This window comes from Elaeis guineensis, chromosome 1, assembly GCF_000442705.2.
Source record: "Elaeis guineensis isolate ETL-2024a chromosome 1, EG11, whole genome shotgun sequence".
Classification (NCBI taxonomy): Eukaryota; Viridiplantae; Streptophyta; class Magnoliopsida; order Arecales; family Arecaceae; genus Elaeis; species Elaeis guineensis.
The window spans coordinates 121070024-121092262 of NC_025993.2; positions in this window are offsets into that span (position 1 = coordinate 121070024).

Genomic DNA, 22239 nt, shown 5'->3' on the forward strand with positions numbered 1-22239 from the left:
CATCTTCTCTGTACAGTTATCAATCAAATTAGTAGATAATAAATTTAATTTAAGAATAAATGATTCAATCATTAAACTCTAAAAAAAAATAAAGTTTGGATGTATAACCTGAAATATCGGATCCTCCTAATGCCAGCATATGACAGTCCAATTATCCATAGTGATGCTGTCATAGGGCCGCTGCCGCACTGCCTTCTCTCCATAATCCTGCATCATATGGTACTAATGCTTATGGATGCGATGGCGATAATTTTTGAAACGCAAAGATAAATGAGCGTCCATGGCTCACCGCACACGATCCTCCTCAAAATCAATAATATCAAAAATATCCTGCCAATAATAAATATTAAAAGAATATCATACTAATTAAATATTCACAGTATAATTAATTTTATTTATAAGTAGGTATAGAAAATCTCTCTCTAAGCCGGTACAACATGACGTCAATCGAAAAGCATCACGGAGGCATAGCTGCAGCATATGATGCCCAGCTCGATCTGCCATGGCTCGCACCATCCCCTAATGGACTGGTGTAGTCAGATGGTATCTCGATACGGAGATGCTATCCCGAATACTCGGGTCTCCAACACTCTAGAATGAGATTCTTCGATGGACCTCGCCCTCGCCTCACTACTGGTGGAGACTGACCTGAAATAATAATAAATAAATCATTAATATGATAGCTATCCAAATAAAAAAAATAAATTTTATTATATAAAAATAATAATAATACCACTCGGACCCACCTCACTCGAACCTGTCTCACTGAAACCTGTCAGTGCAGGATCCTCTAATGACGGAATTGGTGTGGCAGTAGAAATCAGCGAAGGTGCCTCAACCTTTGAGATAGACAGCGAACGCGACATCATCGTCTGTCTCCTAATGGCATACCTACAATTCTTGACATATAAATGAATATAATATTAAATAATAATAACAAAAATTATAAGTAGTTGAGCATGTAATAAATATAAAATAAATTTATGCGACAAATATAAAATAAAATATAAGCAGTTGAGCATGCAAAATAATATTAACGCAAAATAATAACACAAAATCTAATCTCGAGGACTCGATGATTTTTTATTTTTTTCTAAAATATTTTTACCTAAATTTTATTTTATAATTTTTTATTTTTTAAAAAATATTTTTTACCTAAAAATATTTTTTTTCTTAAATAATTTTTTTCCTAAACGAGCTTCGGACTTGACCTCCCATGGACCCTACTCCCACAATGTCGGTGCTGTCACACACTCCGTGCCACCTGGACTCAGCCCCTGCGACCCCCGATCCTTCAGTGCCGGGCACCGGTGCCATCACACACCCTGCATCGATGCCGTCACACAATTGGTATCAGAGCCGGGAGGTACCAGAGCGCATGTTGCAGCAGTGGTGATCAAGATTGAAGATGAAAAAGACAGACGCAATCAAAGTGGAGATCTACCATGAAGGGTTGATCGATGCTCTCTTATGTAAGGAGGAGTTGTCTACATAGAGGATGCCAGTGGGAGTTCAGTGCGAGGTGGAGCTTCAGGTGGAGATGGATTGGGCATGAGACCAGAGATTCAGGAGAATGATGAGCAATGTCACCAGGTGGCTACTCCGAGCAGATCTCAGGTCAGGAGGTGCACAGCATATGATGGAGATGGGATTGAGTGGCTTGGCTCGACTCTCATATTTATCTATCCATAAGTAGTAGGCAATTGCCTCAGGATGTGGGGATGAGAAGATCCAAAAGCTCTCGTAGTCAGGTGAAGACCAAATATTGAGTTGAGATGGAGATTGTTAGAAAAAATACCTCGAATTTGATCCACAGGAGTGAAAACCTAGATGCGAAGAACTCCAGATCGAAGAGGTCATCGTAAGGAGCCCAGAAATGTGGAGCGATGAGACCTACAGCATGCGGACTAGCAGGGCCCCCAGTGTGTAGGCCAAAAGGAAGGAAAGGCGGCCTAGCAGCCAGGTCCTGTCTAGACCAGTGCATAGGCAAGCCCAGGCATGCGCGGGTGCACGTGGGCTGGTTGTGGGTGAGGCCTAGTGGGTGTGCATGGGGCGTGGCCCATGTTTTCACATGATCCATTGTAGATCGTCAGTCCATGATAGGAGGCATGGACCGCTAGGCCGTTTCAATGGGGTTTCTTGTGGTCCACTATGGACCGTAGCTCGTTTCCAAGCATTTTTTGGGCATTGATGCACGATCGGATAGTCGAGAGAGATGCCAGTCATGATCCAACGGCTGTGAGCTATCTTAGCAGATTAAGGGATGTGCAAAGGCATGATGGGGCATGATCCAATAGTCAATTTTCGATCTGAGGTGCGATCGGATGATCCAAAAGCTGTTGGAGTCCTGATCGAGCTACAACTCCGATACAATGAGGATTTTGGGGCTATAAGTAGTCCTGTGGACAACAGAACCGTGAGCAGCAACAGAAGCCAAGGGTGGCTCAGATAGCCATCAGGAGAGAGTCCGACGAGCACCGAGCGTGAGCAGCAGGCAGACTAGATGCAGGCAGAGCACCAACAAAGAGTCGAGGACAGAGCAGAGCAGCTATGGAGAGGCATGATGTAGCGGTCTATCACATGAAGCATCTAGGCATGATGTAACCGGTGGTCACCATAAAATCGACCTCAACTTGAGGCCGAGATCACCATAAAACTGACCTCAACAGGAGCCAACCTCAATAGAACTGAGAACATTAAGAAGCTGAGCTCAACCTAAAGCCGACCTCAACAGGTTGAGCCCATCACAAAGCCGACCTGAATTAGAGATTGTGTATCATAAAACCGACCTGAATCGGAGGCTGAGTTCATATAAAGCTGATCTGAATCAGAGACTGAACTCATAAGAAGGTCGATCTGAATTAGAGGCTGAGTTCATATAAAGCCGATCTGAATTGGAGACTGAATGCCGATTTGACTCAACCCAGCTCATCTAAAAACCGATCTGAGCTATCTGAATTGACTTCTGATGAAGTATTATAATCAGCTCATACAAATATTGATCTGACTCATTTTAGCTTATATAAATACCAACCTAAAGCAATGTGTTCCATATATCTGAGATGTCCGGAGTCACATATGAAACTTGATCTCACTTCGATCTTTTATCGAGATGAACCATTACATTGACGGCCACAGTCATCCTATTAAAGTTTGTTGTGATCTCTATAGCTAAGCCACAACTGACCACGATCTTACATACAGCTGTGCTACAACTCATCTCCAACTGGCACATACAGCTAAGTATGGCCTCATTTTCAGCTAATACATACAGCTATATTCTAACTCACTTATAGTTAGCCACCAACGGCCTAATAAACTCTTTCAATGACCTCATCAGTCTCTCTGAATTGGCAGAGCTCCAAGAGGCATAAATGGAGATAAGATCTTCCAAATACCGACTTCAGGATCGAAGTTATCTTGATATTCTATCAAATACCGATCTAAAAGTCGAGGTTATCTTTCAGTTCTATAAAATATCAATCTGTAGGTCGAGCTTATCTTTCAGTTCTAGAAAATACCGACCTATAAGTTTAGGTGATCTTTTAGTTCTATAAAATACCAATTTGAAGGTCAAGATTATCTTTCAGTTCTATAAAATACCGATCTGAAGGTTGATGTTATCATTCAGTTCTATCAAACACCGATCTGAAGGTCGAGGTTATCTTTCAGTTCTATAAAATACTAATTTGAAGGTTGAGGTTATCTTTCAGTTCTATAAAATACCGACCTAAAGGTCGATGTTATCATTCAGTTCTATTAAATACCGATCAGAAAGTCGAGATTATCTTTCAGTTCTATAAAATACCGATCTGAGAGTCGAGATTATCTTTTAGTTCTATAAAATATAGACCTACAGATCGAGATTATCTTTCAGTTCTATAAAATACTAACTTGAAGGTTGAGGTTATCTTTCAGTTCTACAAAACATCGATCTGAAGATCGAGGTTATCTTACAGTTCTATCAAATACCGATCTGAAGGTCAAGGTTATCTTGAATTCTTACTAGATACTGACCTCAAGATCAAGATTATATTTCAACTAACATAAATATTGACCTCACGATCGAGATTATCTTTTCGGCTCTACAAAATACTGACCTCTGGATCGAGGTTGTATTGACCTCAAGATTGAGGTTATCTTGCAAAATATCGATCTCTCCGTACTTAAAATTTTAAAAATCTTCAAAAGTATTATCAATTAAAAAATACTTCGATGAGCTTATTCTTGCATATTATTTTTTAATTTATGAAAATCTAATCTTTGGATTGGTAGAGCCCTGAAGGGCACAAATGGAGATATGATCTCCTCAAATTTAATCTCTAGATTGGTAGAGCCCCAAGAGGTACAAACGAAGATAAGATCTCTCAAATATCGATCTATGAATCGATATTATCTTTCAGCTCATATAGATACCGATCTCAGGATCAAAGTTATTTTGATATTCTATCAAATACAGATCTCCATATCAAAGTTATATTGAAATTCTCTTGTTGATCTTCGGATCGAAGTTATCTTGAAATTCTATTATTGATCTTTGGATCGAGATTATTTTGAAGTTTTATTAAATATTGATCTCCAGATCAAGGATATCTTTCGATCTACTCAAGGTTACGAGCAGTTCACTTGAAAAATCAAATGGTACAAATATGCTACCTCGAACAAGTTGAGAACTTATTTTTTAGACTACTTCTTTCATCCAAAGCAATTTTTTTGGACTTAGAAGTGGGGAGCAAGTGTTGTGGGGGTTATCCTACCTCACCTCATCATAAAGCCGACCTCAACTTAAGACTGGTGGTCACCATAAAACTAACCTCAACTTGAGGCCAAGGTCACCATAAAACCGACCTCAATGGGAGCTGACCTCAATAGAGCTAAGAACATCAGGAACTGAGCTCAATCTAAAGCTGACCTCAACAGACTGAGCCTATCACAAAGCTAACCTAAATTAGAGGCTATCTATCATAAAGCTGATCTGAATTGAAGATTGAGTTCATATAAAGTCAATCTGAACTAGAGGCTGAGCTCGTAAGAAAATCGACTTGAATTGGAGGCTAAGTTCATATAAAGTCGATCTGAATTAAAAATTGGATGTCGATCTGACTCAATCTAGCTCATCTAAAAATCGATCTGAACTATCTGAACTATTATGATCAACTCATATAAATACCAATTTGACTCATTTTAGCTCATATAAATACCGACCTAAAGCAAAGTGTTTCATATATCCGAGACGTCTGAAGTATTATATGATACTTGATCTCACCTCGATCTTTTACCGAGGTGAACTATTACATTGATGGCCACAATCATCCTATTAAAGCCCATCGTGATTTCTACAACTAAGCCACAACTGGCAACGATCTTACATACAGCTGTGCTACACTCATCCCTAATTGACATATACAGCTAAGTATGACCTCATTTCCAGCTAATACATACGCTATGCTCTAGCTCACTTACAGCAAAACTCGAACGGTCTAACAAACTCCTCTAACGGCCTAACAAACTCTTCTAACGGCCTCATCAGTCCTTTATAAATAGAGGGACAAAAGATCCTCTAGGTAAGTTCTGACTCTCAAGTCCCAAGCTCAAACTAGAGGAAGACTCTGCCACTGAAACTCTGGCTCTCACAAAGTCACAAACTCTCTAGTAGTTCCACACCAAATCCTCCTGTTCTCTATTCTACTTTTTTCACCTCCTATTTTCGAGGCTCAAACTGATTTAAGCATTGGAGGATCAAAGACCAGAGGATCCCTACTGATTATGACTTATTTTGTAGATTTCTTCGAACAAGATTTGGATCAGATCTCTACAGCCACTCCAACACGGCTTCATCCAATCTCTCCGCTTGAGATTTTGAGCCTCGCAGCAACAGATTGACGCTAGAATGAGGGCCTTGACCTAAAAATTTTGTAGAAAAATGGTGAATCAGAGAGTACAAAGCAACTCCATACCTTGACCGTCTCTCTCTGAAGATGTGCTGGAAGCTGTCTTACCTCTATTTGAATGGAGATTGGAGAGCAAATGAAATTTTTTTTTCAAAAGGGTAGTGCACTAATGATAAACCTTCAGTAAAGTTTTCTTTAATCTCTTAATTCTTACCAACAGGAGCTCATATCCCTTTGTCTAGCCTTATTAGATCACATCACTTTACTATATCACCCTTAAAAACTGAAGTTGTCAACTCATGGCATTAATGGAGATGGCCCCCACATATTGTGATGTGACAATACTCACCAATTCAAAAAATCAAAGGACTAGGTACGGTGCTTGAGAACATGATAAGGGACAAAAATATCCTTTCCAGCCTCCTCTTTTTTCAAGACCCTCAAATAGAACTCATGACCTATATGGTAATAAACTCTCAAATTTCATCTATTATTCTATTCTTTTCTTACATGTCAACAGGTTCTTGATCCCATGAGCCAAAGTAAAAATCAAACAAAGACAAGAAAGTCAGTCAAAATGAGATATCTGTTTGAGAAAATTCAAGTTTCGAAGACCTGTGAGCAGCCTTCCATGGCTTGCCTCTCCCGCATCCAATGGGTGCAATGATGCCCGTCACATCGCCTTACAGGTGATATCCTAAAAAAAAAGATGGAAGGGAGAGATGGAGGAGGACAAAAAAGAGTTGGTTCCCTCTGCTTGAGACCACTCGACACCCGTGAGCTCCCGATCGATGACTGCCTGACAACGGATGAGCTTCCCGATGCCAAAGCACTACCGATCGATGGCATCCCAATGATCTCTAGCTCCCCTCTCCACACTGCGCGCGTTCTCGACTGTTGACTCCTCCAGATCGGTGGCCTCAAGAATTTCTGGTTCTCTTCCCTGCATCCGCACTCATTCTCGGAGCCAAGTCCCACTGGATCGCTGGTTTAGTCGATAGCCCCTGTGCCTGCATGATTTCCGACACCTAATTACCCAAGTCCATATTCTATCGAATCAAAAATTGCTGCACTCCTGTATGCCTCTCGGTGCCAAATACCGTAGGATGGTGATTTCTCGGCATCAAAAATTCCATCAGATTGGTAGTTTCTCGACGTCAAAACCTCCACACTGATGGCCTTGTGGCATCAAAACCTTTCAGATCGGTAAGTTTCTCGAGCTTCTGTCTGTTACATGCAAAATCGACAGCATCCAGGCTCCCATGCACCTTGCCACCTTCCGACGTCAAACACGTCAGGCCGATAATATCTGGACTACCGTGCACCTCGCCTCCACCTAGCATCAAGCACTGTCAGCCTAGTCCTCACCAAGTTCTTCGATGTTTTCATGTGCCTCCCAAAGTTGACTGATGGATAGGCAGTCATCCGAGTCTGTCGCACGCCCGCATGCATGCCCGGCTCCAAACCACCCAGGTCGGTGTTTAACCATTCTCAAAACTCTTTAGACCTCAAAATTTCAGGTCTATTTTTTACCTATGTAAAAATTACTGCGCTCCTGTGTGCATCCAATGGTCAAGCTATGATAGAACAGCTATCGCCTGCACTGCCGTGTGACCTCCATGAGCTTCCCGACATGAAAACATTGCTAGAATGGTGGTGGCTTATCGACCACATGAGGAGTCATCATATCGCTAACCATCATAGAAAGGACTCTAGATTGAAGAACAAGGGGGAGTCCTAATCGGTATTCCACCAACCTGACACAAAAGGAAGGACCCTAGAAAAATAGGAAGAAAATCCTGGATGGTAGTCCACCGACCTGGCACAAAAGTCGGGAGACTGACTGTGCATGATCCCCCCTACACTCGAGGTTTTCCTATGCGTTCGACCTTGGATAATGCCGAGGAGGCTTATTGATGTCTCTCAAAGTTCAGATCAGATCAAGATTGATAAAAAAGAGAAAGAGAGAGAAAAGAGTGGAAAAAGTCTGATCTCCACTTAAAATTAAAATGATTCAAAGCACAGATCAAGCTTGAGCTAAACAACAAGGAGTCAAGCAGAGCTCGCGAGTTTTTAAACAAAAACTTATGGTAAAAAGCTCTTAAGCCTCCATCTACTATTCTGTCTCCTTTTCTTCTTACATGATCAAAGGATAAAAATAGGATCAAGCCGAAGTCAAAATTATGATCGAACCAATGTCAAAATTAGGCTAATAAAAAACAAAAACAAGTCCAAATTAAGACAAAGCTTAAGCCCTAGCTGAGGTAAAGAATAAGGAGTCAACCAAATTCAAAGGCTCTGAAACAGAATGCATAACCTCCATGGTAATAGACTCTCAAGTTCTATCTATTATTTTACTCCTTTCTTATAGGACAACAGGTTCTTGAACATATCGGCCAAAACAAAAGAGTATCAAGCTCAAAGATAAGGAGAATATTAAATAGAGGCTCATTAGGAACCCTAGCTAATCACAAAGCCAACCTCATTAGAAGGGTAAAGGTTGAGCCCATGAAAATATCAACCTCAATAGAAAGGTCAACAGTAGCTCATCAGAAGGCCAAGCTTATAAAAATACCGATCTCAACAGAAAGATCAACAGTGGCTCATCAAAAGGCCTAGCTTATAAAAAAGCTGACCTCAATAGAAAGGCTCAATAGAGGCTCCTTAAAAGGTGAGACATCCAACTCCAGATTAGACCTCAATAAAAATCCAATCTTCAGATTGGTAGAATTTGAAAGGCATGGAGATAAGATCTCCTTAAAAATTTAATTCTCAGAATTCACAGAGCCCCAAAAGGCATGGAGATAAGATCTCCTCAAAAATCTAATCCTCAAGATTGATAGTGTTGGAATTCGGAGTTTGGTGCATGCATATGTGTTTCAAAAAAAATTATTTTTTAAACACCACAGTGGAGAATAAAATTAAAATACTTTTAATCTAAATTATGCATGCATGAAAATATAGAACCATATGAATCTATCTCATATACTGAAATTGGTATATGCTGAAATTCAGATTATGATCAAATCACATACCTATTTCGCAATCCTTTTCTTCGAATCTGGATCTGAAAGAGAAGATATTCTCTCTTAGCCACACAAGTATCCGGTCTCTATAAATATCCACTTGAGATCAGTCTAGAACAATCCTCTTTAATCTAAATTTTGATTCTCCCAAAATTCAGCCTGCTGAATCTGAACGAAGCCTGAATCGCGATCAATGCTTGATCTTTCTCTTTGATCTTCTTTTTCTCCTCTTCTTTAGAGTTTCTCCTTGCTTTGTGCTACTACAAAATACCAGCAACCATCAAATTATAGGATGCCCAACACCTTGGATGTGGAACTCCTTGGGACTTGCATCCCAAGGGATGGGCATGTAGAACACCCAAGAGAAGAGAAAGGGAGAGGAAAAGAGGGCATGGGGAGAGCCTTTGGACGTGAAGGACTGCTGGTTTTGATACTCTAGGGATCTTAGAGGATATCTCTTTAAATAGGCACAAGGATTGAATTCTATTCAATCACATAATACAAGTCCTACTTGTATTGGGTTTCCTATTAACTTAAGTTATCCAACTTACTTTAGGAGATCCTTTAGGCATCAATAATTGAGACCCTTGCATCCATAACTAGACATCCTAAAATACACCTAAGAGATGCCTCATAAGAGAACTAAAAGTTCTATAATCAATGGACATGCCCAACTTGATTAAATCAAGATGGCGTCCAAAATTAACTATCAAAAAAATTAATTAGGAACTTGCACCCATAATTAATATGATCCATAACCTTAGACACCCAACAATTAGAGTTTCATGAATCTAATTCATGTATGTTATTAGTAGGTAATTAAGTTAGAATTATCTTATCAAATAAGTAATCCCAACAGAAAGAAGAATTGGGTCCAACTATGTGCTAGCAAGGTTATCATGAACCCAATAAATTTTTCTAAACCCAATTGACACTTCATAAGCTCAATTATTTATTCCAGACTTAATCCCTTTGTTATGTGACCCCATAGGTTCAATTCTATCTGGTAGTGAGATATACAATGATCTCTATCATTATATCATTGAAACTCTTTTCAATGGATCGAAATAATTTTACTCTAACTCAGTAAGGATTATCGATCTAGAACGATCTTAGTGAGCTCTCACAATCCACCAATGACATCTAGTAATATATAGTGGCAACCCAGTAGAACTAAAATGAACCTCTAGATGTAGTTAACGTATGATTCAGTCCCTCTATCGTGAGTCCCGACTAGATGATAGGTCATGGATAAATCGTCAAACCTCAACATCAGTCATATGATAGATTCAATTAGCTCAAGTCCAGTTGTGACTTCTATGAAAATTCTTTTCTATCAATCACACTACTATGGCCATAGATTCTTGAACTTAGCTTTTTAAATCTCATAGAACTACTCTTCTCTATCAAGGTCGATAGATTCTATCTTGATGCACACTCCACTCCTACAGTGGACCAACTATCGCCAACATCCACTACAAGGGCTCATTAAGATCCATGTTTATGTGTTAATCAAACTTCAGCAGTCTCACTGCGAGCAGCAGTACCTTCTCAAGTCAAAGGACCAGTCACACAACTATAGCATCGAGATAATTACTGCAATCGAATAGAAATCCAAATGATCTCTCGTATGGTCATACTCAGTACTAGTTGTTCTCTAACAACCACTCGCACTCATCACCTTGTGTCTTTACACAGTAGACCAGAGACTCATCTATCTTGAAGAAAACGATTTGTACGTCAGTCTATCCGGATCAATCATCATCCTCATGATGATCCTATGATCAGGAGTATTTAGGAATTAAATACATGTCTCTAATTCTCAATACTTTGAGAATATGTATCGAAACTAATTTCATGGACGATTCAAAGACACATCACATTTGAATGAAAAAAAAATTATCTTTTTATTGATCATATCAATATATTAAGTACAAAATTGTGTCCTAGATTTATTATAATGTGTCAGCCATATTGACTTCTAGAACATACAACTAACAATCTCTCACTTGGACTAAAGTCAATTGGCCATAAATCTAAGTCCCATCTTCTCAAGGTGGACTTTCATTTTCAGTTGGCTCAACTGCATAGTCAATGGGTCTGCCACATTGTTTGCAGAGTTTACTCTTCGCACCTCGACATGAGGTAGTTGCGTACACAGCTGCTCTATGTGTTTTGACTTCTGGTGAGACATTGGGCTCCTTAGCAAGGGCTATGGTGCCATTGTCTTTGCAGTACTATATTATGGTATGATATCAAGTTCTACAACTAACATTAAAATCAGAATTTATTCTACACATCTATAGCACACTCAGCCTCCATTGGTTAATTACTCATAATCCTTCTAGTAAATCGAACAAGAATACACCCTCGAATCGCAACTCAGAATCTTTTCCAAAGATCAAGAATAGATCCTTAGTCCTTCTTAAGTACTTAAAAATATTCTTCATAGCTATCCAGTGCTCCTCATCTAGATTCGACTGATACCTGCTCGTGACACTCATGACAAGAGCAATATCAGATCGAATACATAGTATGGTGTACATGAGGCTCCCTATCGTCAAAGCATAAGGAATCCTACTCATGTGCTACACCTCCTCAGATGTGGTCGGACACATTGTCTAGGAGAGATTAATACCATACCTAAGAAGTAAGAGATCTCTCTTGAAGTTTTTCATGCTGAATCTCTTTAGCACCTTCTCTACGTACAGCTTTTGTGACAAACCAAGCATCCATTTAGATCTATCCCTATAGACTTTTATTTCGAGAATATAGGATGCTTCTCCTAGGTCTTTCATAGAGAATTCTTTGGATAACCATCTTTTGACTATGGTCAGCATGGAAATGTCATTCTCAATAAGGAGAATATCATCCACATACAATACGAGAAAGGTGATCGCACTCTCACTGACCCTCTTGTACACACAAGGTTTTTCTTCATTTTTGATGAAATCAAATGATTTGATTGCCTCATTAAAATGATGGTTCCCACTCCGAGAAGCTTGCTTTAATCCATATATGGACCTTTACAGCTTGCAGACTCTATGATCATCATCACCGGATGTGAAACCTATAGGCTACTCCATATAGATATCTTCCTCAAGATATTCATTCAGAAAAGTAGTATTCACATCCATCTGTCAGATTTCATAATCATAGTAAGCCGTAACAGCAAGTAAAGTGTAGATGGATTTCAGTATGGCTACGGGCAAGAAAATTTCTTGATAATCAATATCCTTGCACTGACTATAATCTTTAGCCACAAGCCTAGCTTTATAGATCTCTACCTTACCATCGGTACCTATCTTCTTTTTATAGATCCATTTATACCCAATGGGTATAATATCCTCAGGTGGATCCACTAAAGTCCAAACTTGGTTCGAATGCATCGAGTCAATTTCTGACTTCATAGATCTAATCATTTCTCAAAATCAATGTCAGACATCACCTCTTCAATGGTATTAGGATCATCAGTATGACTCCTATCTTCCATAAAAAATATTTTCTTAACTTCTTCCGTAAGCATACCCATATACCTTTCAGGAGGTCGGGAGATCCTACTAAATCTACGAGGTGGTAGAGGAACATCAACTACTAGCTCATGGACTATGAGTTTCTAAGGATCTATAGCTCTAGGCTCTTCAAAGACTTTCTCTTCGAGCTCCACTAACCTCCCACTATCGCCATCCTAGATAAACTATTTTTCTAGGAATACGGCGTTTCAACTTATAATCACATTGTGGTCTTGTGAAAAGTAGAAATAGCATCCCATGGATTTTTTTGAATACCCTATAAAGCGAGCTATAATTGATCTATCCTCTAACTTATTCGCCATCTGTCTTTTGACATAAATTGGACATCTTCAAGTCTTGAGATAATCCAGACTCGACTTCTTACCGAACCATATCTCATACGGTGTGATAGGAACAGACTTTGATGGAATCCTATTCAACAAGTGAATGACAGTTAATAAGGCATGTCCCCAAAGAAATAAAGATAGGTCAGTGAAGCTCATTATGGACCAGACCATATCCAATAGAATCTTATTCCTCATTTCGGATACCCCTTTGAGCTGAGGCATTCTAGGAGGGATCCACTGAGAGACTATACTGTTGTCCTTAAGATATCTCAAAAATTTCTGACTAAGATATTCACCTCCTCGATCAGATCGAAGAACCTTAACGAATTTGTCTATCTGCTTTTTTACTTCATGCCTGAATTTCTGAACTTTTCAAAGGCCTCAGATTTATGTTTCATCAGATACACATACTCGTACCTAGATAGATCATCGATAAAAGTAATAAAGTAGGTATAACCATCCCTAGTCTACACATCAAATGGCCCATATATATCAGTGTGTACCAGAGCAAGTAACTCAGTAACCCTCTCCCCATATCCTACAAAGGATAACTTGACCATCTTTTTTTGAAGGCAGGATTCACAAGTTGGATACGACTCTGGATTAAGAGAGCCAAAGATCTCATTCTTTTTCAGTCTGTTTATCCTGTCCTCTCCAATATGGCCTAGTCTATGATGCCACAAGTACTTCTGGTTAATTTCATATCTGGATCTCTTTTGACCTACGGCACTCATTATTTATTCGTTTAGGTTCACATTTGCATCAACATGCAGTGATAAAGACTGTCAATTAAAAGACCTCATGCAATCAATTTATTTCATAAATAAATAGAATAAAAATTTTTATTGAAATAAATTTCAAAACATTCCTATGCTAGCACAGATATGGAAATTAAATTCTGACTAGTTATAGGAACATAATAACAGTTTTTCAAATCTAATCTAACATCAGACAGTAATTGAAGAGGACAAGTACCAACAACCTTTACAGCAACCTTTGCTCTATTACCGATCCGAAGGATCATGTCGCCTTCCCTTAACCTCCTACTTTCTATCAGATCCTACATTGAGGTACATATATAAGGACTCGAGCTAGAGTCTAATATCCAACTAGAAGTAGAAAAAATCGTAAGGTTAGATTCTATTACGAGCATACCTTCGAAAGGTTTATCACCCTTTTTGATCTTTAGGCTCTCCAGGTATTTTGGACGGTTCCTCCTCTAGTGGCCTTCAGCATGACAGTGGAAACACTTTCTCCTTACCTCAGTCATCTTTGGACCATCCTTCTTCGGCTTACTCTCTTTCTTCTACTTCTTCATGGATTTAACCTTCTTCCTTTCAGTAGACTTTCTCTTGGAAGAAGAAGTCTGCTCTACAGCATGAGCAGTGCCCCTTGAACTCTTCAAGGTACCCTCCGTAGTGATCCACATGTTGATGAGTTCGAAAATAATGCAGTCAATTTTGTTCATATGAAAATTCATAATAAATTGACTATATGAACTGGTAAGAGATTGAAGGATCAGATCCATCTATAATTCTTTTTACATTTCTAGCCCGAGCTTCTCAAGCTCCTCAATGTCCTTGATCACTGTCATACAGTGCTCATAGACAGACTGGTCTTCACACATCTTCAGATTAAAGAGTCTCTTGGATACTTCAAAGTATGCAGTATGGCTCTGCTTATCATACAACTCTTGTAGGTGAGTGATCATGGCTCAGACAGTGGGTATATACTTGTGTTGGTTTTGCAACTCATTTGACATGGATGCCAGCATATAGCACTTGACCTGACTGTCTTCATTCGTTCACTTCTCAAAAGCAATTCTTTACTCAGTAGTAAGATGGTTTGGTAGCACTACGGGATCCTGATCGAGAATATGGCTTAATTTTTCTGAAGTCAAGATAATCTTGAGGTTTCTGAGCCAGTCTTTGTAATTGATACTGGTCAAATGATTGGTTTCAAGAATACGGGCTAGAGGGTTTGAGGCTGACATTGTGATTTAACTGCGAGAGTAGAGATTCAAGTTAGATTTTTGTACTTAATATTTGTATTTGCTTCTAAAGATTTTAAGATGCAAACAATAACTCTCACTAATTTATCGGATCCCTCCACTCTTCGAAAAGAAAACGAAAACCCTAATGCGACTAAAGATTCCTAGTGGGTGCTGCGGTCCCACCGATGACATGCACCTCACCTAACAGTTTTTGATAACATGCACACCGATGCATAGGTAACTCTTTGTCCAGATGCTTCACTAAACATGTTGCAGCAACTTAGTCTCTAAGTCATATGGGCTCACCTAACAGTTATTGCCCATACTTTTTAGTTAAGCCCGATCCACCATTCACAATTAGGTGCAAGACCATCATTGGATCCCTCACCTAATAGTTATTGGGCCCAACCCCATCCTTATCCAAGAGTAACTCTTTGCTAATAGAGTAGTTGCGTATTCTTGATGCAACTAAACCACTATAATCAGTCGAGAACCATCAACATCGGTAGCATGCCTGCACATCTACAATGGTGGAAGATGTATGGACTTAATATTTATGAAAAGATTTAAGTTTAGATCTCATCTAATCAGTCATCATATGATCGATCTAACTGGCATGGGCTAAACCAGATTGCTAAGCAACCTAATTTAAAACTCAATCTTCTAAATTAGTCAGATAAGTAGAGATCAGTGGAGATCCCCCTATTGCCTTCCTAAGACATCAATAAATTGACCAGATCGGCTAATAAAATTAATTAAATAATCAGATCTCATTAACTTACCTTAGACACCAATAGGTCGATTGATCAAAATTAGTTTGCTCTAGCGAATCAGGCTCAAACCAATGAACCAAATTAGATCCTTAGGTTAATTGATTCTACATATGGGATTCAATCGATTAAATCAACAATAATTGTATGATCATTAACTTAATTGATCTAACCCTCATTAATACTTGACTTGATTTGATCAATTACTTAATCAAGTTAGATCCATATGACTTAAATCAAAAATCTTAAATGCAATCTTATCACATGATCTAATTTATGATTTTTTCATGATCAAAATTCTCATGCACAAACACAAATTTTAGATTCTAAAATCATATTTTAGATCTAAATTTATTGCATAAAAATAAGTTTTAAAATATAAAAATAATTTTTAGATTTTAGTATATAAATATATATTATATATATGCATGTAAAATCAGATCTAAACAAAATTTCAGATCTTAACAAGATATCATATATCTCATATACTGATCATGGATCAGATTAAAAATAAATTTATGATCTAAATATATAATTATATATCATATATATGAATTAAAATTTAGATCATATAAAAATTTTAGATTTTATGCATGCATCGTTGTATCATATGAACATGAACTAGAACTCTTTCTAGATCAAAATTCAGATCTACGCATGCAATTACATATCAACTATACGTTCTAAAATTAAATATAAAATTAAATTTTAGATTAAAAAATTTATCTATACATCTCATATATCAAGAAAAAATTTAATTTTAAATTTTTTTTAAAAATATATATATCAAAATTCAGCATATGAAAACCCATGGCTCTGATACCACTATTAAAATTTGAAGTTTGGTACATGCATATGTGTTTTAAAGAAATTTATTTTCTAAACACCACAGTGAAGAATAAGATTAAAATATTTTTAATCTAAATTATGCATACATGAAAATATAAAACCACATGGATCTATCTCATATGTCGAAATTAATATATGCTAAAATTCAGATTGTGATCTAATCACATACCTATTTTATAATCTTTTTCTTCGAATCTGGATCTGAAAGAGAAGAAGTTTTTTCTTAGCTGCATAAGTATCCAGCCTCTATGAATATCCATTTGGGATCAGTCTGGAACAGTCCTCTTTAATCTAAATTTTGGTTCTTTCAAAATTCTACCTATTGAATCTGAACGAAGCCTGGATCACGATCAAAACTTGATCTTTCTCCTTGATTTTTTTCTTCTCCTCTTCTCTAAAATTTTTTCTTACTTTGTACTGCTACAAAACACCAGCAACCAGTAAATTATGGGACGCCTAATACCTTGGACGTGAAACTCCTTGGGACTCGCATCCCAAGGGATGGGCATGTAGAACGCCCAAGAAAAGAAAAAGGGAGAGGAAGAGAGAGCATGGAGACAGCTTTTGGATGTGAGGAGCTGCTGGTTTTAATGCTCTAGGGATCTTAGGGGAGGTCCCTTTAAATAGGCATAAGGATTGAATCATATTCAATCACATAATACAAGTCTTACTTGCATTGAGTTTCCTATTAACTTAAGTTATCCAACTTACTTTAGGAATCCCTTTAGGCACCAACAATTGGGGCCCTTACACCCATAATTAAACACCCCAAAACACACCCAAGAGATACCCCATTAGAGAACTAAAAGTCTTCTAATCAATGGACATGCCCAACTTGATCAAATCAAGGTGGCATCCAAAAATAACTATCAAAAAAATTAATTAAGAATTGCATCCTTAATTAATATGATCCATAACCTTAGACACCCAATAATTAGAGTCTCATAAATCTAATTCATGTATATTATTGGTAGATAATTAAGTTAGAATTATCTTATCAAATAAGTAATCTCAACAGAAAGAGAAATTGGGTCCAACCATGTGCGAGCAAGGTTATCATGAACCCAATGGATTTTTCTAAATCTAATTGATACTTCATAAGCTCAATTACTTATTCTAGGCCTAATCTCTTTGTTATGTGATCTCATAGATTTAATTCTATCTGGTAGTGAGATATAGAATGATCTCTATCATTGTATCATTGAAACTCTTTTCAACGGATCAGAATAATTTCACTCTAACTTAGCAAGAATTGTCGATCCAGAATGATCCTAGTGAGCTCTTACAATCCATCAGTAACATCTAGCAGTATGTAGTGACAACTCAGTAGAACTGAAATAAACCTCTAGATGTAGTTAACGTGTGATTCAGTCCCTCTATCATGAGTTCCAACTAGATGGGAGATCATAGATACATCGTCAAACCTCAATATCAGTCATATGATAGATTCGATTAGCTCAAATTCAGTTGTGACTTCTATGAACACTCTTTTCCATCAATCATACTACTATACCATAGATTCTTGGACTTAGCCTTTCAAATTTCATAGGATTACTCCTCTCTATCAAGATCGATAGATCCTATCTTGATGCGCACTCCACTCCTACAGTGGATCAACTATCATCAACATCCACTACAAGGACTCATTGAGATCCATATTTATGTGTCAGTCAAACTTCAGCAGCCTCACTACGAGCAGCAGTGCCATCTTAAGTCAAAGAATCAGTCACACAACTACAGCATCGAGATAATCACTGACGATTGAATAGAAATCCAAGTGATCTCTCGTATGGTCATGCTTAGTACTAATTATTCTCTAATAATCATCCACACCCATCATCCTGTGTCTCTACACAGTAGATCAGAGACTCATCTATCCCGAAGGAAGCAATTTGTGCGCTAGTCTGTTCGGATCAATTACCATCCTTATGATGATCCTATGATCGAGAGTATTTAAGAATTAAATACATGTCTCTAATTCTCAATATTTTGAGAATATGTATCGAAACTAATTCTATAGACAATTGAAGGATACATCACACTTGAATGAAAAAAAATTATCTTTTTATTGATCATATCAATATATTAAGTATAAAATTGTATCCTAGATTTATTACAATATGTCAGCCATATTGGTTTCTAGGACATATAACTAACAGATAGAGAAAAGGCATGGAGATAAGATCTCCTCAAAAATCCAATCCTCAGGATTGGTAGAGCCCCGAGAGTTATAGAGATAAGATCTTCTCAAAATTCAATCCTTAGAATTGGTAGAGCTTCGAGAGGCATAGAGATAAAATCTTCTTAAAATCTAATTCTCTGGATTGGTAGAGCCTCAAGAGGCATAAATGGAGATAAGATCTCCCAAATATCGATCTATGGATCAAGATTATCTCTCAGCTCATTAAAATACCAATCTAAAGATCGAGGTTATCTTGAAAAGATTGACCTCAGGATCGAAGTTGTCTTCAGCTCTATAAAATACTGACATGAAGTCGAGGATATCTTGAAAATACTGATCTCAAGATTGAAGTTATCTTTAGCTCTATAAAATATCGATTTGAAGTCAAGGATATCTTGAAAATACTGACCTCAGGGTCGAGGTTATCTTCAGCTCTATTAGATACCGACCTCATAGTTGAGGTTATCTTAGAATTCTATTAAACACCGACCTCCGAATCGAAGTTATCTTGGATTTCTACTAAATACCAACCTCAAGGTCGAGGTTATCTTGGATTCTCATTAAATACCAATCTCAAGGTTAAAGTTATCTTGAGTTTCTACTAAATACCGATCTGAAAGTCGAGGTTATTTTCAGCTCTATCAAATACTAACCTCAGGATCGAGGTTATCTTGGATTTTTATTAAATATCGACCTCAGAGTCGAAGTTATTTTAGATTTTTACTAAATATCAATCTCAAGATCGAGATTATCTTTTCAGCTCTACGAAATACCAACCTTAGGATCGAGGTTATCTTCATCTCTATGAAATATTGATCTTCGAATCGAAGTTATCTTGGAATTCTATTATAGGTTTCTCCAAATTTAATCTATGAATTGGTAGAGCACTAAAAGGCACAAATGAAGATAAGATCTCCTTAAAATCTAAACTTTGGATTGGTAGAGCCTCGAAAGGCATGGAGATAAGATCTCTTCAAATTTAATCTCTGAATTGGTATGGTCCAGAAGGCATGAAAATAAGATCTCCTCAAAATTCAATTTTTGGATTGGAAGAGCTTCGAGAGGCACAAATGGAGATAAGATCTCCCAAATATCAATTTTAGGGTCAAAATTATCTTGATATTCTATTAAATACCGATCTGAAGGTTGAGGTTATCTTTCAGTTCTATAAAGTACCGACCTATAGATCGAGATTATCTTTCAATTCTATAAAATATCGATCTAAAGATCGATGTTATCATTTAGTTTTATCAAATACCGATCTAAAAGTCGAGGTTATCTTTCTGTTCTATAAAATATCGATCTGAAGATCGAGGTTATCTTTTAGTTCTATAAAATACCGATCTGAAGGTCGATGTTATCATTCAATTCTATCAAATATCGATCTGAAGATCAAGATTATCTTTCAGTTCTATAAAATACTGATCTGAGAGTCGAAGTGATCTTTCAATTCTATAAAATATCAATCTAAAGATTGAGGTTATCTTTCAGTCTGTAAAATACTAACCTAAAGGTCGAGATTATCTTTCAGTTCTATAAAATATCGATCTGAGGATCGAGGTTATCTTACAGTTTTATAAAATATTGATCTGAAGGTCAAGGTTATCTTGAATTTTTACCAGATACCAACCTCAAAGTCAAGGTTATATTTCAGTTCACATAAATACCGACCTCACAATTGAGGTTATCTTTTCAACTTTACAAAATACCGACATCTAGGTCGAGGTTATACCGACCTTTGGATTGAGGTTATCCTGCAAAATATCGATCTCTCCATACTTGAAATTCTGAAAATCTTCGAAAGTATTATCAATAAAAAATGCTCTGATGAGCTTATTCTTGTGCATTATCTTTCAATCTATGAAAATCTAATCTTCAGATTGGTAGAGCCCCGAAGGGCACAAATAAAAATAAGATCTCTCCAAATTCAATCTCCAGATTGATAGAGCCCCAAGAGGTATAAACGAAGATAAGATCTCCCAAATATTGATTTACGAATCGATATTATCTTTCAACTCATATAGATACCGACTTCAGAATCAAAATTATTTTGATATTCTATCAAATACAGATCTCTGGATCTAAGTTATTTTATAATTGTATTATTGATCTTTGAATCAAAGTTATCTTGAAATTCTATTATCGATCTCTGGATCGAGATTATTTTAAAGTTCTATTAAATACTGATCTCCAGATCGAAGATATCTTTCAATCTACTCAAGATTACAAGCAGTTCACTTAAAAAATCAAATGGTACAAATTCGCTACCTCGAACAAGCTGAGAACTTATTTCTTAGACTACTTCTTTCGTCCAAAGCAACTTCGAACTTAGAAGTAGGGGGCAAGTGTTGTGGGGGTTATCCCATCTCACCTTATCATAGAGCCGACTTCAACTTAAAACCAATGGTCACCACAAAACTGACCTCAACTTGAGATCGAGGTCACCATAAAACCAACCTCAATGGGAGCTGATCTCAAAAGAATTGAGAACATCAAGAAGTTGAGCTCAACCTAAAGCCGACCTCAACAGGCTGAGCTCATCACAAAGCCAATCTGAATTAGAGGCTATTTATCGTAAAGCCAATCTAAATTGGAGGTTGAGTTCATATAAAGCTAACCTGAACCAGAGGCTGAGCTCATAAGAAAGCCGACTTGAATTGGAGGCTGAGTTTATATAAAGCTAATCTGAATTGAAGGCTGAATATCGACCTGACTCAACCTAGCTCATCTAAAAATCGACCTGAACTATCTGAAGTATTATGATCAGCTCATATAAATATCAATCTGACTTATTTCAATTCATATAAATACCGGCCTAAAGCAAAGTATTTCATATATTCGAGTCGTCCGAAATCTCATATGATACTTGATCTCACCTTGGTCTTTTACCGAGGTGAACCATTACATTGTTGGCCACAATCATCCTATTAAAGTCCATCGTGATCTCTATAACTAAGCCACAACTGGCCACAATCTCTTATATACATATGTGCTACAACTCATCCCCAACTGGCACATACAACTAAGTATGACCTCATTTCCAACTAATACATGCAGCTATGCTTTAGCTCACTTACAGCTGACCTCGAATGGCTTAACAAACTCCTCTAATAGCCTAACAAATTCTTCCAACGGCTTCATCAGCTCTTTTATAAATAGAAGGCTAGGCGATTCTCCAAGTAAGTTTTGACTCTCAAGTCCCAAGCTCAAATTAAAGCTCAAACTAGAGAGACACTCTGTCGCTGGGACTCTAACTCCCACAAAGTCACAAATCCTCTAGTTCCACATCAAATCCTCTTACTCTTTATTCTACTTTTTTCATCTCCTGTTTTCGAAGTTCAAACTGACTTAAGCATCGGAGGATCAAAGATCGAAGGATTCCTATCAATTTTGACTTATTTTATAGATTTTTTTGAAAATCTGGATCGGATCGCTATAGCTACTCCAGCACAGCTTTATCTAATTTTTTTATCTAAAATTTTAAATCTCGCAGCAATAGATACCATATTACAATTCGGAACAATGAAATCAAAAGTCGGAGAAAATAATAGGGTGGTGGTAGCTGAGATATTACTCCCAAGGAAAATCCAACAGATGATATGCCAATTGTATAGAATATTTTATTCTACCACCTGTAGCCCAAACCAATCCATCCCGCTCCGTCCGCGC